A 17,880-nucleotide genomic window follows, 5' to 3' on the forward strand; every position below is an offset into this window, starting at 1 on the left:
GTGAAAGAAAAAAAATATTTGAACTGAGACAAGAGCTGCCACCCAAGAAGTTTGCAGTTCAAGTGTAGCCAAGAGAATTATCTACTAACACACAGGAAACAACACTCAATAAATAACCAAATCTAGAATCTCCAGAACTTGATATTCATGATGTCCAGGATACACTCCAAAATTACTCAATATATGAAGAATCAAGAAAATGCAACACATTTTCTAGAGAAAAGAAAATCTATCAAGCCCAACCTTGAAATGAACTAGATATTGAAACCAACAGACACAAACATTTGAAGGGGCTATTATAACTATTCTAAATTAAGTAAAAAGAAAAGAAAACGAAAACATGTTTTCAATGAATTAAAATCTTAGCAGAGAAACAGACACAATAAATGGAAATTCTAAAAATGAAAAATACAATTTGCAAAATAAAAATTCACTGGGTGTATTTAACAGCCAAATGGAAAGGTAAGTAAACTTGAAAGTCAAGAAAAATTATCTAATGTGAAAAACAGACCAACATGAGAAAGTAACTTTGACATATGTTAGAGGAATGTAAACTTTCAACAAGATGTAGGATGTACTTTCTGACTTAGAAAATAAATGAAAAGAAATGGGCAAGGAGTAATCTACAGATAAAAATACTAATTTTTATGGGCAAGAGGCGTATAACCAAAAATAAAATTACAAATATTCTACCTTTACCTTTGAAATGGAGATATACAAAATTAAACTAAGCACCTTTGAATTTTGCATTTTTAATACAAGAAAATTTATTTGCAATTAATGCATCTAATTTACAAAAAGGAGCAATTGTCTTGACTCTTTAATATTCTGACAATTTGTTTTAATATGTTCCATCTTAAATGGCTTTAAACAGAATGCAATAGTATTTTTTAAATTTCCAGTGTTTGGAGCTCCTAAAACTGATTTGTGATATTTTCTTAGTATGTAGTTTAAAAAAAATTGGTAGTGGGCTGGATAGATTAGTATTTTTTTTTTTTTTAGACAGAGTCTCACTCTGTTGCCCTGGCTAGAGTGCTATGGCGTCAGCCTATCTCACAGCAACCTCAAACTCCTGGGCTCAAGGGATCCTCCTGCCTCAGCCTCCCGAGTAGCTGGGACTACAGGCATGCGCCACCATGCCCGGCTAATTTTTTCTATATATTTTTTTAGTTGGCCAGTTAATTTCTTTCCATTTTTAGTAGAGACAGGTGGTCTCTTACTCAGGCTGGTTTCCAACTCCTGACCTTGAGCAATCTTCCCACCTGGGCCTCCCAGAGTGCTAGGATTACAAGTGTGAGCCACCACACCCAGCCAGATTAGCATTCTTAAACAATACTAGTCATACTGAAATGCTGCAAAAGATGTTTCAGTGAGCTGAAATTCATTAAAAATATTTTATTGTAACTGGGTTATGAGAAAATATCAAACATGGCAATATTTTCATCTAAAAAAAGATAAGCTTAGAATTATATCTTAAATATATTTTGGATAATTTGGCTTTCTTTAAAGCCAGAAAAACAAAATTATAATAAATTCTGATTCAGACATAAATAAAATATTGAAACTTAATGTTGTTTTAATATACCTCCTCTTTACTTTTTCAATATTTTTACAACTACTTTCACGTTATAGGAAAAAATAGCCTTTAAACATTAATGAGAGTGTGTATACAATTGTAAACTCTTCCATTTCCCCTCGGGCATCTCTGGTTGACCCATGCCTATAGTCACTAGCAGGTCCTGACACTCACCCCTTTTTCCACAATTGTACTTCCCCACTTCTGTATCTGCTCTAGGATCACCACCCCCCAAAGCAGCCCCAAATCTGCAACAAATGCCTCAAATGCTCTAGGAATGGCCTTTTTGTAAACTGAGTGTATGGAGCATTCTTGCCATAAGTGACTCCATCTTAGAAAAATACTCCATGTCAAAAGGCATCATGTCAACAGAGACCTGATGTTCACAGACTACATCCAACCAGATAAAGGCATAACCCTTTACTATCAGTCCTCACCATAGGACTGATGGGCCATAAAAACAGCAGGACTTTACCAGCTGGGCCCAGTCATTCTCACAGAGACTGTGCTGCTGTCACTCGTGGTAAGCACCCAGCATCTGCTACAAAAGGCTGTGCCCAAATCAAGCACTCTGCCTTGCAAGACACTGACATCCATCCATTGATGGCCGGGCAACTGGACTTGTCAACGTCAGTCTTTTTGGACTGGTTCATTAACCCTTTTTCTATCCCTTTTTTTCTTGCTGTTAAATGTCACTTTGTAACATATGTCTATAACATTTAGATACTGATTAAGTACACTACTATGTATGGCTTGTAATGTCTACTGACTTGTGGATCAGCTTGAGCCTATGCACCCAGGGCTCTGACTAGGAGTGAATGGGAATACCAAGAACTATCTCCTTGGGAACTTCACCTAGCTCAGGACTTTTATGGTTGAAATAACATCAATAAAAGTCTGACACATAAAATTAACCATCACATGAAGCCTTTACTGTGGAGCATGTATATTAGATCACGGTTTCTCAAACTGTCTGTAGTGAAGAAGCCCCACCCCCATCCACTATCTACTGATATTTGTGTCAAATACAATAAAAATGAATCACTGAAAAACTGACATACAAAATAAATAAAGTCTATTAAAAAGAAGAAGAAAAAGAGCAGGAGAAGGAAGAGGAGCTTGTTAATATCTCACAAGGCCTAACTTCAGAGAGTTGCTCTCTGAAGTGGTCCCTGAGCTGTCTCTCCCCTCTCCCCTCTCCCCTCCCACCTGGCAGAAGAATTAATTGCTCCTTTATCTATCTTCCCATTGTGTATTGTTCTAGCTTCTTTGGTAGTTTTTTGAATCACATTTTAATATAGTGTTTGCAGGTCTCCCTTCCTGAGCTGTGACCTGATTGAGAGCAGAAGCAATGTCTTATGTTGTTGATATTTCTACACAATAGTAGAACTATGTAGTACTAGGAATACTACATAGTAGAGTTCAACAAATGTTAGTTGTGTGAATGCATGAAGGACATTCTACAGATACTGTTTTAATGCAGTTTCAAAGGATTTTGCCTCAGAATCGGTTCTTCAGGCTTTTGGGGACCCTGAAAACAGCTATCTCCAAGTGGCTTCTCCCAGGGACAGTGGTCAGGATGCAAGTGAATCGGCATTGAGGAAACCTCCTAGCAAACTTAGGACATATGAGAATCCTAAACTCATAGCTAATCTATGCCGAGTTTCTTCAAATAGTAGTATATTACTCTAGTAGAGCTTTTGGAAAACATTCCTTCTTGGAGAAAAAATAACCAAGTACAGTGTGAAATCCAGGACCAGACTTCTATGGGGTGAGGTAGGTCAGTTGAGAGATGTCATGGGATGGTGGTGAGAAGACCTCACTCTCCCAGAAGCCACCTCTGCCACTTCCCAGTGGCTGCCTGACATGCTCTGGTGGGAGCTTCTTACAAGGCTTAGTGGTTAGATATATGTAAAATGTGTCAAATGTATTCCTGGGAGGAATAACAATTTAAACTTTTATTATTCATTATACCTTACTGGGAGTCATATATAATATAGTTCTTGAATGCATACAAGGGGGATAGAAAAATACTATAAAGATACTTGTGCTAAGAGTAGAAAGGAAAAGTTAGCTAACAGGTGACAGTATACCTAAAGTAGCTTCTTTTTATTTCCCAAATTTTCCAGTATTTAATGGACAAAGTGGATATTCTTAGCCATACAACTCCTTTAATTTTAGGACTAGTATATGCTTTTTATTTTAAGAAACCACTTATTTCACTGATTAATACTATTTAAAATAGAAGCATTGAGAATGTAGGAGATTTGTTAGTTAGGGCTCTGCTACTCAATTACTGTATAATCTACAGAAGTCACTTACCCTCTCTGAACTCTGGCTTTATTAACTGATAAAATGAGCACAATAATACCTGCCCTGTTTATCTCACAGGGTAGTTATAAAAATCCACTGAGATTGCTGGAAATAAAATTCTTTACAAATTACACAAAGTTACTATTTACAGTTGATGCTAGCATAGAAAGGATGAGTGCTATGAAGCTGTCAGTCAATGTCAATGGAGTTTATTGTTGGTAGTACAACAAACAAATAAAAAAAAGAAACAAATGTTGTACCTTCCATCTCTTATTCTTTTAAATTTTGAAGGAGAGTCTACCAGGTTCAGAAAATCTTATTAGCATTGAGGAGAATACTTTTTATTGAAACTTCTTGTAGGTCTTAACTCTAGACAGTCATATGCTTGCAAGGATATCTATCCAATGAATGCTATTTTAAAAGAGAAAAGCTATTCTTTGGCCATTTTCTCAAAGAATCATTAATTCATATCAGAAAATTGGGGAGGGTAGACAATCAGGAATGCCTTGCTAAGGGGCATGATGTGTCTGAGCAGTTATGACCCACAGGATCTGATCTGTTCCAGAGATCACTTGGCAATTACAAATGCTGAGGGTATGGAAACCTCGTCTCTGCATTTGGATAGCTCTGGGACTGTGTAGGACTTAATGCTAAAACTACATTATAGGTCAAGTGCAGAGCCCCCAACTCATAGATGTTTGTGTCTCCAAATTTCCTGAAGTAAATACTTATTAAGTGAAAACTTGACTGAGGATGCCAATCAAAGAGAGGAAAAAATGGCACTTCTTGGCAGATTTTATCCTCAATGCACATACCTGCTTCTGCATAATTGAAAGGAGATCCCGTTAGCCTTGAAGAACTGTTTTACGCCTTCAAAAGAGGTCAAGTCACAGTGTTGGCTCACGGTTGTCAAGTAAAGGGCTGTACAGTTTAAGAAAGACATGAAAAGTTAGGAGAGAGTTCACAGGACAGCTGTCATCTGACAAAGAGTTTAGAAAATAAGCCATAGGCAAAGGGGTAGGAGGGATATTGGAATTATTTAAACCTGACAAGGAAAGCCAGAATAAAGTGTGACGTATTAGTTGATATTTAGACATCAGCAGGGGTGATTATATAGAGCAAATCTTAAGCTTTGTGTGTGTGTGTGTGCCAAGGCATTCTTTCGAAGAGATCACATTTATATGTCCCATAGGATAATCAGGTGAAGCTACTCAAGACTAGATTCTGCCCTAAGGCTGCTTTGCTATTCCTAGGTCTTCCTATCTTGCCACCAAGGACCGAGGGAAGCAATATCTTAGTACACTGTGACCTGTGCCTAGCTTGGGTGAGTCACATACCTGTTACAAAATTGATATAGAGGGTTGGGACTATCTGTATTTTAGGTAGGCTTAGAAAAAGGGTGGTCAATATAATGAATGAAAGATTAAAATAAAAGGAGGAAACTATTGATTCCTGGATTTGAAATATTGGACTGATTTGTCAAAAGAAGTGTTTGTATGTGTGCGTACGTGTGTGTGTATAGAGCATGTCCCAAAAGTCATTGTACAGCTTAAGCTTCATTAACTTCAGAAAAATAAGTGCTATAAATTTGCCCCCCAAATCACTTGAGGTTTTAATTATATACATTTATTTTATACTTATTTTAGCTTTATGAATGTTGAATAATTAATTATGAGTGTTAATTATTTGAGTCAACCCCTCTGATTGAAAACAATAAAGGCTGACTTTAAAACACAAAAAATTTTTTTGTTTTCAACATTCTGAATTGCATGTTCAACATTCAGAATAGCATTCAGAATGCTATTCAACATTCAGAAAACTAAATAAGTGTAAAAGAACTTTAGGTTTTATATGTGAGTTAGTGTAAGGCAAAAACATTCTGTAGATAATATAGATTTGAGGATATGCATAATCCTGAGAGTATAAATGTCTGGGCTCAAGAAGAAATTCCAGGTAGTATTTCAGACTTTCAAGGTTCAAGTTAAGGGCTCCACAAAGTAACAAGAGACTCAGGTAATATCTAGGTTACAGATGGAACAGAAAATTTCACTGAGGCAAATATATGATGTGAAGAAAGGGTGAAGTTGGAAAATGGGATGGCAGTGGTGGGCAGAGGGATCTAGAAGGCCCAGGAGGGGCAGAGGGATCTGCTGGGCTGGTGGGAGGGGGGAGGGGCGGTGGCCACACTCTCCTCCAGTTGTCCCTTCCCCAACCCCTTTGTGACTCGCCTGTGCTCTGTGATGCAGGCCTGGGACTGTAGCCAAGCAAAGGCACCTTCAGCTCTCAGTTGCTTCAGGCAGCCCTGCTATTCAGACAATGGAGAATATCCTGTGTTTTCTGACCAACCATACTGAGCCATGGCTGAGGTTCAGCTCAGCTTTCTTTGATACTGAACCCAAATTCACCTCTCAGAATGGTTTGGGGTTCTTCTTTTTATACCTCTGTTACCTGCTGCTGAAACCATTTTTACCAACCCTCTGGAAAAATAAAGACATTCATAAGGTAAGGAACACCCGAGAAAGATTCTTTGTTGTTAGATCCCATTTCTATTCCTACGTTTCTAAATGAGTTTGGTTGGCTTAGAGAGTGATATAGAACATCACTATTCTAGGGGAAGAGGTTGGGCAGGGCTACGAGCTCAGAAGGATGAAAGTTTCCGCCTTAGGTTCATAGGCTACCTATCTGGGTGTGGTGGCGGGTTCCAGGATGAAACCCTAAACACCGTGATTTTGTGGTTCTGGATTGGCATATTTAGAAAGTGTGGGTTCTCTGAAGGAGAACCATCTCTCCTGACACTCAATTGTCACTTTCCCCTGTCAGGTGTGACTCAGCCAAGCCTTCCTTCTTCTTAGACTGATTAGGAGAGCAACATTGAGGGCCCCCAAGCTCTGTCCCTAGGATAAAGGATCCTCTGAGGGAGCAGATGTGGCTGTTGGCTTTTTTTTTTCTTTAATTAATATTTTTTATTCCTCTTTCTTCTTATTTTTTGTTGTTGTTGTTGTTTGTTTGTTTCTCTATGGTCACAATTTCACTGCCTTAAGACTGTTGGCTTCTGATCCTACTTGAGCAGAGGACTTCTAAGAACATAAGTTGGCACTTCACAGACAAAATCGTCCTTTGAGTTTTTCAAAGAAGGAAAAATTGGAAATAGTCTATCACTTTTAAAAATAGATAAAAAGAATACATTTCTGTTAATTAAAGTGGAGAGTCACATAATTCTTGGATAATGAATGTCTGAACTTCTTAGAGGAGTGAGAGAAGTGAGTCCCAGACTCTTGTTCTTTTCTTTTGGTTCTCAGTATGAGGGCAGAGCCAAGAGAACTGCAGTACCCAACCCCTGGGCCACAGCCCATTGCTAGTCTGTGGCCTGTTAGGAAATGGGCTATGGGCTATGCATCACCTCTTGAGCTTCATACCACCCCACACCCCCTGCCTACAATACCATCTCCTCTATCCCCAGTCTATGGAAAAATTGTCTTCCATGAAACCAGTCCCTGGTGCCAAAAATGTTGGGGACCACTGCTCCAGGAGACCTAATACCAGCCCCTCTGTCTAAGTCTTCTACACTTTCACCCTCTGTTCTCGCACAAAATCTGATTACCCCCTTACCTGACTTACTTTCACCCTCACCACTGGGTGACTCTGCCACCAGAGCCTGTTCCTCCTTTGGATTCCAGATTCCCAGTGGAACATTCTCCACCCCAGCCCCTTGCCTTTTCTCCTCTCCCACCACACACTCAGGAAGAAGATCCAGTTCTCAGACCAGAGGCCACTTTTTCTCTGAACATTACCTTTTTATTTGACCCCAGCCTTTCCCAAAATATTGACCCCTTACCACATTTATCCCAGGCAATGCATCCTATTGATTTCCATGCTCGTCATCATGCACCAACCCTGTCTGCTTCACCACTGCCAGATGGCACTTTAGCTGTGATTCAGTCTAAACCTATTTCTATCTTATTGAAGCCTGTTCTGGAGATCTCTCCAGATAGCGCTAATTGTCCACTTACATCCCAACAATCAGAGGCATTGACCCTCCAAGCCTTGCAATTTCAGAATTTTCCTGGTGGCAACCTCATGCCAAGAACTTGTTCCCCTTCAACTTGGCACAACATGATTTCAAGCAAGAGCTTCTTGCCCTCCACTATTCTGACACCTCTTTTGTGGGAGACCCTACAGACAACCTTGTAGTATCTGGTTCCCTCTCCCTGCCTAACTCTGATGTTCTGGCACTCTTGGAGAGACAAGTTAAAAAGAGGGGTAATTTCCTGATGTTGAAGGAAATGGAAAAGAAAATGGGATCTTTTCCAAAGCAACTTAGGCCAGACTACCAACTCAATTCTTCAGGAAAAATGTTAACATCAATTGCCAATCAACAGAGCTCAGCAGTTTCCATTCCATTTTGAACCAGCAAAGGCAAAACAGAGGAGCTGCATGTGCATCAGCAGGCCCTATATTCTACAACCTTTGAGATGCTTTAGAGCAAAAATATTTCCAGCTCTTCTGGCATATCCTATCTCAGCACAGCAAGTCCCTGGCCTCTATTGTCCTTGACCCATGTGAATGTTTTTCAACATTTGTGTTCTTCAACAGAATCTCATATACCTTCATAGCTAAAGAATCCCTAGTACTTAACCATCCCTGACCTCTGTCCTTGCCTCAAACCCTCCCCCAATCTCAGTCTTTAACCTTCACTCAGGTCCAGTCTATGGCCCAATTTCAATCCCCACTCCCAATCCTATCACCTGGTCCTCTATCCCAGATTAGGATCTGGGGGGTGTGTTTTCATAAACCCCAGAATGAGGCACAGTGTCTGAAATTCACCACCTGGAATGGGATGTATTGCAGAAAGAACAGGAAATGGTATGGGGTTTATCCTCTGTGATTGAAAAATCTCAGGAAGATTTTTGTCCTCCAGTTCCCAACCTTACATTGGTCACCCAGTCCTCCAAGGTCTGTGTTTCAATCTTTATCCTTCCTAGAGCTTTTTCTGTCAGCAGTGAGCTTTGGAAGAAAATAGAGCACCACCTTCAGAAGAGGCTCATCAAACACCGGTGGGGCCTGCCCCACTGGATCCATGAGTCTCTGTCTCTGCTAAATCGTCAGAGAGAAATTCCTGAGACACCTGAGTCCAAGTGTAAACACAGAATCTCATGGATTTCTTTGTTCAAAGTTCAGAGTAGCAAAAATCTAGAGAATTTTGGATTGAGCCAATCTGGAAGCTTCCAAGGGCAATGCTTCCACTTAAGAAGGATGTAAAGAAGGATCGGGGACATACTATGTTTCCCCAAAAATAAGACAGGGTCTTATATTTATTTTTCCTCAAGAAGACACCCTAGGGCTTATTTTCAGGGGATGTGTTTTTTTTTTAAGTACGGTACAACAATCTACATTTATTCAAATATAGTTAAGTTGTCTTCTTCTGGAACATCATTATAACTCTCCAAACCCTGAATTCCATCCTGAATTTCTTGCAACTCTATTTCCTTTAGAACCATTGGTCCCAATATCTCATGTCGAGCAATAGAGCTCCCATGGGGCAGATGAGAAGGGCTTATCTTCTTTACCTCTCTGCGATGAAATGCATGGGTTATGCAGATACACTGCATAGCCACGCCCATCAGTAGGTCTTATTTTCACGGTAGGGCTTATATTGCACAAATGCTTAGAAATCCTGCTAGGGCTTATTTTATGGGTAGGTCTTATTTTCAGAGAAACACAGTAGTCTAAAAGAAAAGGTGGGAACAACAAATTCCAGTGACGGAATCTCCAAGCCCTCTACAAGAAGCTCTAAAGTTGTTCATGAAGAAAAGGTGGAAACAACAAATTCAGTTCCCAGCCTGGATCATCCCCTCCCTGCCTCCTCATCTGTGGGAAAAGGAAGACAAGAGCCCTAAGACAATCAATCTCTGATACAAACCATGAGCTTACAGAGAATGCCCAGACAATTGAGGATGGCAGACAAACTTTTCTGCCCCCACCTCACAGCAGCATAGACAAACCGAGTCAGAAACAGGCTGTACTAGCCGAAAGATGCAGCCCAAAGCTGCCCACAAGACAAGCTGGGGCTGGACATGAGCTAACAGGTGAGAAAATGAGCTATGGAGATAGAGTAAAAAGGCTTCACGGAAAATGAATGAAGAATTCAGAATATCTTTCTGCTCCCAACAAGTCCAGGGAGATATTCAAGGCAGAGGAGCTCTGTGCTCTTCAATCACAATCTAGTAACAACTTGACAACTGGGTAGTGGAGAAGCTCCCCAGTGATAAAATGTGCGTACAAGGAAAGTAGAAACTACTCTGACCATTGAAAATTCCCCACCAACATTATCAGCTCTCCAAGATACTAAATCATCAGGCCTTAAAAATCAGCTATTGGGTGAATTAAAGTTTAAATTGGAGGAGTGCAGCCAAGCTCAGAGCTGTCCCACTGACACGTCCCTTGCCTCACATAACCTGACTTCCGAGGCCTCAGCATCTCCAGTGGGAACCTGGTAGCTCTCCAGGTGCTGTATGTCCTTTTGGAGGACAGAGGGATCATCATGGAGCAGTGGCAGGACCCTTTCCATGTCTTATGGAAGTGCCAGAAAGAGAATTCCTCACAAGCTGCACAGAGAGTGAGCCCTTTGGAACCCCAAACAGGAGATATTGGTGGAGGGAGGGCAGGGTTGGGGACATCTCAACTCAGGAGGAAGAACTACCCTGCTCAAAACATTAGAGGAGATGCTTGGGAGCAAATCTTTCCCAATCCTGTCACTGAAGGGACAATATCCTCCTGAAAATCGTTTCAGAAAACCAATGAATTTCTTTTGGCAATGTCTTTCTAAACCTAGAATAAAAGGCAAAGGGCAAGAATTTCTCTAGGAAAGGGTAGTGCCCTATCATCATCTGTGCAGAACAGAGGCCTAGGTAAAAGTAGAGCTGCCTTTACTGAGACTACTGAACCATGAAAAATTATGACACATAGTGGGAAATTCCTAGAGAAGAAATGGGGGCGTAGGCATAAAAGAGATACACTGGCCCCAAAGAGCCCCTTATCTCCTCCTAAGGACGTATGTCATCATAAGACAGAACTGCAGATACAGGCAGAGAGCCCAACCAGGGCCATACCTTCAATGACTTTATAGAAGTGACACATACCAAGTCTTGCAGCCAATAAGACGCCTTTGTGGCCAGACTTTTCTTACAAACATTAGATGGATCAGAGACAAGGACAGACAGCCCCAGAAAGGTGTGGAAATAAGTACCAGCTATTGCCTTAGGAGAATTAGGAGGATTACCCATCCATGCCCCACAGGGAGTCTGTGCCTCATCCAAGCCCCATTTGCAGGTGTCAGGTTGGCCCTATGCCTCCAGCCACCGCTACCATTGCTAAAAACACGTTTAGACAGAAAATACTTCCCAAGCATTTCCAGAGAGAAAAATTCACTCTTCCAAAATATTTCATTCCTTGTTGAGAATATTGATTCTTTTCATTCATAATATTGATTACTCTCAATAAATATTCTAATAAGAGTGGAACTTTCTGTGTGCTCTGTTAGTGACACAAGTTTTGGGTAACATACAGCTTGTGCTTTGGGAAAGGTAGGAGTTAGTTCATCTCTTCCTGATTGCCTATTTTAGTTTCCAAAAGTTAACCAGTCCCCTGGAGCTCTTGTTGAGGAATGGATATCATGTGTCCCCAAACCCCCTTTGTTTATGAGACCTATGCCTGCTCAGGACTCCCTCATTTATTTAGAGAAATCAGCCTGTGACTTGTGCCTGTGACTTCCTCTCTCTTACTACAGTAGTCCCCACTTATCCATGCTTTTGCTTTTGCAGTCTCAGTTAACCCCAACTGCAGACTGAAAATATTAAATAGAAAATTCCAGAAATAAACAATTCATAAGTTTTAAATCGTGTGCTGTCTTGAGCAGTTTCATGAAATCTCTCTGTCACTCCAGGGTGTAAGTCATTCTTTTGTACAGTGTATTCATGCTATAGCTGCCAGTCACTCTAGTCACTTAGTAGCTATCTTGGTTATCAGATCCAAAAAACATAACCTATACAGGGTTTGGCACTAGCAGAGGTTTCCGATATCCACTGGGGATCTTGGAACCCATCCCTTGCAGGTAAGGAGGACAACTGTGTTTACTGGTACAAAAATGAAGGAATGGAAAAAAAAATACTGTGACATTTAAACAGGGACTTGAAACCTGGGTCCTCACATTAAAAGAGGAAGGCTCTACCAACTGAGCAGATTTGCCCGAAACATCCAAACCACATCAACTCTGGTCTATTTATCTATACACCTGAACTAGAACATAATTTTAGACGTTTCAGCTGCGATTCTGGTTATTCAGAAAACGCTTGTTAATAACTTAATTATTAGCATAGAAACTCAGCCACAATGAGGGTCTGCTTCAAGACCAAGGACTAACCATATTACGTTAATTCTAACATCTTCCCAAATTCTATCTTTTTATATGAGATAAACGCAATATATGTATAGGTAGATTCTGTATTATCTATATACAACATACAGATATATACTACACTATATAAAATTCAGTCCAGTTAAAAACTAACAGAATGCTCATCTTCAGATAAATATCTCCAATATTCAGCATTTGGGCCCAGTTAAAACAGTTCGAATGTGATCTGATGTGACACTGGTGCACTTAAGGGAGTAGTAATTGAATCACCTTTTCAGCGACACACTGTGGGCACTTGAATGTGAAACGAAGGACAGGGGGAGCTGTTTGATTTACTAGTGTTTGGTTTCAGCTGCCTTAGTTTTCAGTGTTTGGTTTCTTTGAGAAAAAGGAAATAAAGAAGTTTTGAAAGCAATTTTGAAAGGAAATAAAGAAGTTTTGAGGCAGTTAGTTGTATCCCTAGGTTAAGTACTTGGCAAGCGTCCAATGGCTGGAAGATTTTTTGTACTTTGAAAGACGATAAGTGCTGTCTCTATAGGCGTTTCAGGATTTTGTTGGCTAAATAAATGAGAAATTAGCGTTAGCATTCTGGAAACTTCAGAATTTCGTGGGGGGAAAATATGTTTCAAAGAACTGGGGAGAGCTACAAAGAATTGAGCTCTAGGGTTGGGGATGTAGCTCAGTGGTAGAGCGCATGCTTCGCATGTATGAGGCCCCGGGTTCGATCCCCGGCATCTCCAGGCCATTTTACCAATCTAATACAAATCCTGTTTTAAAATGTCAAATCAAGATACTTTGTATCCTCCACTTCATCAATTTCCTATGCTGTTATATTAGCCACTGTGAATAGAGCTGTATATGTAGCGAGGGAACAAGATTGTTTTGAGGTATTTAGAGGTTTCTCTTAGTTGAAACTACTGTAATTGGGAACATAGAAAAACACGCCCAAAGGAGAGACGCTAGAAGAGAAACAACCTGGAAAATTGCCCGGAACCTATTAATGAGTGTCTATTTGTGGTATATGGACGGCCCTTGAGGCACAAGTAATCTTGGCTTGAGAACACGGAAAGGGGAGGAGGGGCTATTGTTAGTCCCATTGGTCAGAAAACAAAAAAATTAGAAGAAATATGGAGAAAGAATGAAGTCCAGCTCGGTGTGGGCAAATCTGCTAGCTCGGGTACATACATTTTCTTTCAGCAGAGTAATCAACTCCAAGACATGGAACACATTCTTGTTATGGTTTCTGAGAAGCACTTTGCTGCAGGCGGCCGGTTAGCTCAGTTGGTTAGAGCGTGGTGCTAATAACGCCAAGGTCGCGGGTTCGATCCCCGTACGGGCCAGCTCCTGTTTTTCTTTCCATCATTCTGATTAAACTTCATAACTTTTCCTGAAGAGAAAAAGAAACAAATCTGCCCGAAGACAGTAGTTAGAAGGCATACTTTTAAAACCTTCACAACTGACACTGTGCCAAAAGTCCAAACCGTCCTACGGAAATGCAGAGGTCTAATCCTAAATCATTAGCGCTCAAAAAGTTTGCCCTAGAGGACAAAAGCAGTGGGACACCTTAGGAGTTAGATTTAAATTCATTACAAGGAAAAACAGTGTCACCAATTTATTTAGTAGCCAAACACTGCCCTCGAAATAGTCTGAATAGATGAGTCTTCAGTTACTGAAATGCGGAGCAAATGTGATGAAAACACTGTTATCTCCCGTTGCCCAGATGAGGATCCCCTACTTGAAGAGAACGTTATACATCAAGGCAGGAATTCCATCCAGACAGAAACATTTTCTTCGTAAATTTCTCAACTAAGAAAAGACTAAGCCCTTCCCCAGAATCTACCTTACCCTCTTTTAACAACCCGTTGGTCCAGGTTGGCCGACGCCAGGAATCCCTCTGCTCAGCCCATTTACTGTTACGCCTCTTGAATCAGCCACATCTTCCACCAACACCAACTTTCAGCACCCGTATTTTATATTCCGCCCTGTTCCTTGTACATCCCGTTTCCTCTGTTTTTTCACGACCTCACAGCTGTGTATCCTGTCGAGAGAATTTTCACCTGTTGTACAAGTTTCCGTGGAAAATGGTGAAACCAAGTCGCGAGCTCCAATGTGGAGTCCTGGAACCACCAAGCGAATACCCTGTTCGTCCCAGGCTCACACCCATGAGTTTGGGAGCTTGTCAAAAATGCAGCTTACTGGGCCTCGCCTTCAGGGACTTTGACTCAGTAGATGGGAGAAAGATCCTAGATTTCTGCATTTTAAACAAACACCACAGTTGTTTCTCTTACAAAGGACAGTCAAGCGCCCTTTGAGAAACGAGCCTTTATACAGTTCTTAGAGTTGGATTCAGGAAAAATCCGAGGAAATTCTGAGAGCCACCTTGACCTGATATTAAAAAAATAAGTAAAGGTCATGACAGTTATACTTGTATACATCTTCGCGTGAAACAGTTTATTATTATTTTTACAAAATTATTAATTTTCATTAAAATTTTCTTCTTTATTTTTCCCTGAACCTTCTGCATATATCCTTAGTACGTGAAACAGTTTAAAAAGAGAGATCAATCAATATTTACTATGGCTTAAATAACTTGTGCTTACGGTGGCTCGTTGGTCTAGGGGTATGATTCTCGCTTAGGGTGCGAGAGGTCCCGGGTTCAAATCCCGGACGAGCCCAGGATTTTCTTGCGCGCAGGATCCTTCCTGGTTTCTTTCGTCACCGTAAAGCGTGACAAAAATTTGTTGAGCTGCCAGGAAATAAAACTCTGCCTCAAGGGACCCTGACAGAAGGCGCTGGATCCTAATAAATGATGAGGAGATCCGATCCGGTCGTGGGGGCGGGCACTGTATATAATAGAGATACGTATTTTCTGATTTTGACGTTTCTTCAATTTTCCATCTGCTCTAAAATGACTTGTAAAATTACTCTTGTGAAAGCAAATGTTTATCTTCTAGAAGTTCTGACTCCACAGTTGTGGTCATATAAAACGTATAGAACAATGATCACATCTTAATTCAATGTCATCTTTCATTCATTCATCACATCAAACAATGAATTTAAATGAAAAAAAAAACAAGGGTTGAACTATAGAGTCAAGGTGTTAGGAACCTTGAGTTACTTCAATTGAGTTACTTCAATTTTCCTCCGTGGTTGTCCTCGTTAGTACAACATCGACTTACTCTCCCGTCATGCAGATCAGGGTTCTGTGCCTTACTGAGAATCACCACTTTTTCTCTTCTCCGGGAACGTTTCGTTGGTAGACTCATTTAGCAGATATTTGTTTAATATTACTCTATCGTGTTCCATCCACCCTTGCGGTCGGCAGTAAACAAAACATAAAAAAATCACTGGATCCTATATTCTAGTGATTGCCAGATACTTTATACTAAAATATGATTGTAACTCTCTCCCCTTTTTTGTTTGTGCATTGATTATGAAGAAGGACAACAAATAGAAAAGGAAGGCGAACACCGCAGACAGTTTCTTCAAGGCCACATCCCGTGCAGTGGCGTGGCAGGAGGGGCAAGAGTTAGTTGACTGGCGAGGGGAACAGGAGAGGAACTGGCCACAGAGAGGCCCTAGAATAGTGTCTGGGCTCGCGGACCTGGGCTCTTTTGGGGACTATGCTTGGAGCCATGTAACCAACCGGGTCTGGAGCTTTAGGAGTGCCCGAGTTGGGGTCACTTAGAAGAATCCAAAGATTTCGACTCTTAGGTCCTGTAAACATTTTGTGATCTATCAATCCAAGTTGGTTAAAATGGGGGAAAAAGGGCAAATGTAGAGAAAGTGAGTGGAATGCATGTTAATGGTTTCAGGTAATATTTACATTTATTGAGTTTCACGTCATCTTATCTATAAAACTCAAACGAACAGATAACACATAAAATCCTAGTCTCTAGCCTTACAAAAAATATTATCTATTCTCATAACATGTTAGGGAACCTCACATGCTAGGCGCCCGGCTAGCTCAGTCGGTAGAGCATGAGACTCTTAATCTCAGGGTCGTGGGTTCGAGCCCCACGTTGGGCGGGTACACTTTTGTTTATCTTTCAGTACTTTTATGTCAATTTGCTCTTTGCGTACTTTTTCTGCTGAAAATCTCCCTAAACAAGGCTTCTCACTGCTGTCAAGAAAGAAGCATTTTCAGAGTAGGGAACTCTTGAAATTTGAAATCATAGAATCACCGTGAGCAGCTACGGTTTAAACCGTCTCGATTGAGCTACTCCAGCCCGCTCTGTAACTGTTGCAGAACTTAGTCTCAGCGCTCCCTGCCGGGTACGCTCTTCTCTAGCCTATTAGAGATTTTGTAAAACCAGTGATTACTGCTAACATTGGTTCCGTAGGTCTGTGGTAGGATATGAGCTTTGTATATTTAACAAGTTCCTCCGGTGATTCTGGAACAGAAATCTCACCAAAAAATGTTTAAGATGCAGGAAGAAGGATGCAGAGGCGTTAGAAAAAGTAAAGTCTGCAGGGGGAGAAGACAATCTAAGCAAAGGGAACAGGTTGATGGGCAGAGACTCTGAGGCAGTGAAGTCCATGGAGAACTTTGAGAACGGTGACTCTACTTTCTGGCCCAAACAAATGTGGTTATAGAATAACGACATGAGTTTTCTTTACTATTGCCACATACACCCTTTCAGTTCTTTATCACCCACATCGAACTCCACAATAGACATCCTACCTTTCTTCCCTTCTTCATACAACAGAGAACCAACCACCCTACAACAGGTTGCAATTCCCTACAAAATAAAGCTCAAAGATTTAGGCCTGTTTTTCAGAGTTCAAACTGCATTTCTACCCTGATCTCCTCTAAACTTTTTTTTTTTTTTTGAGACAGAGTCTCACTTTGTTGCCCAGGCTAGAGTGAGTGCTCACAGCAACCTCAAACTCCTGGGCTCAAGCAATCCTCCTGCCTCAGCCTCCTGAGTAGCTGGGACTACAGGCATGTGCCACCATGTCCGGCTAATTTTTTCTATATATATTACTTAGCCAATTAATTTCTTCCTATTTATAGTAGAGACTGGGTCTCGCTCTTGCTCAGGCTGGTTTCAAACTCCTGACCTCGAGCAATCCGCCCGCCTGGGCCTCCCAGAGTGCTAGGATTACAGGCGTGAGCCACCGCGCCCCGGCCTCCTCTAAACTTTTTACCGTCTAGAAATAACCTGCCCTTTCCAGCCACTGATGTTTGTTCACTTCGTTCCTACTATGTACTCATGCAAATCCATGATGGCTGTGAAGTAGGTCAAATCAGCCACTGACCGTGGCAATATTATCCCAGAAGAGTGAATTTTGCTATTATTTAAGCGACCTGAAAATCAGTCCCTTTCTCAAATTGACCGAGACTTTTAATGAGAGATTGTTCTGTCCCTCTGTGAAAATTCCACCATGCATGTCTTCCTTTATCAATTCTTCAAATCTTGCATAAGCCCATTGGTATGTGTTTATCACCATAATACCCTCATATGACCATAAGTAGAGAAAGCATACCATACACATCTTCACTGATTTTAGAAGCCCAATTAACCACATACCTCTCTCTCACCTCATTAACGTTCTTCTGATCTTCTCTTCAGGC

General features: G+C 40.9%; 4 non-coding genes across 4 annotated transcripts; all 4 read left to right on the forward strand.

Moving 5' to 3' along the window:
• The first annotated feature begins 12,970 nt into the window (after nt 1–12,970).
• TRNAA-CGC (transfer RNA alanine (anticodon CGC)) lies at nt 12,971–13,042 on the forward strand. Its single transcript has one exon. It is a non-coding gene; the product is annotated as a tRNA-Ala (tRNA).
• Nucleotides 13,043–13,568: 526 nt separating this feature from the next.
• On the forward strand, nt 13,569–13,642 carry TRNAI-AAU (transfer RNA isoleucine (anticodon AAU)). Its single transcript has one exon. It is a non-coding gene; the product is annotated as a tRNA-Ile (tRNA).
• Nucleotides 13,643–14,905: 1,263 nt separating this feature from the next.
• On the forward strand, nt 14,906–14,977 carry TRNAP-AGG (transfer RNA proline (anticodon AGG)). The gene has a single exon. It is a non-coding gene; the product is annotated as a tRNA-Pro (tRNA).
• A 1,281-nt stretch (nt 14,978–16,258) lies between these two features.
• TRNAK-CUU (transfer RNA lysine (anticodon CUU)) lies at nt 16,259–16,331 on the forward strand. The gene has a single exon. It is a non-coding gene; the product is annotated as a tRNA-Lys (tRNA).
• Nucleotides 16,332–17,880: the final 1,549 nt, after the last annotated feature.

Source organism: Microcebus murinus, chromosome 15 (assembly GCF_040939455.1).
Source record: "Microcebus murinus isolate Inina chromosome 15, M.murinus_Inina_mat1.0, whole genome shotgun sequence".
NCBI lineage: Eukaryota > Metazoa > Chordata > Mammalia > Primates > Cheirogaleidae > Microcebus > Microcebus murinus.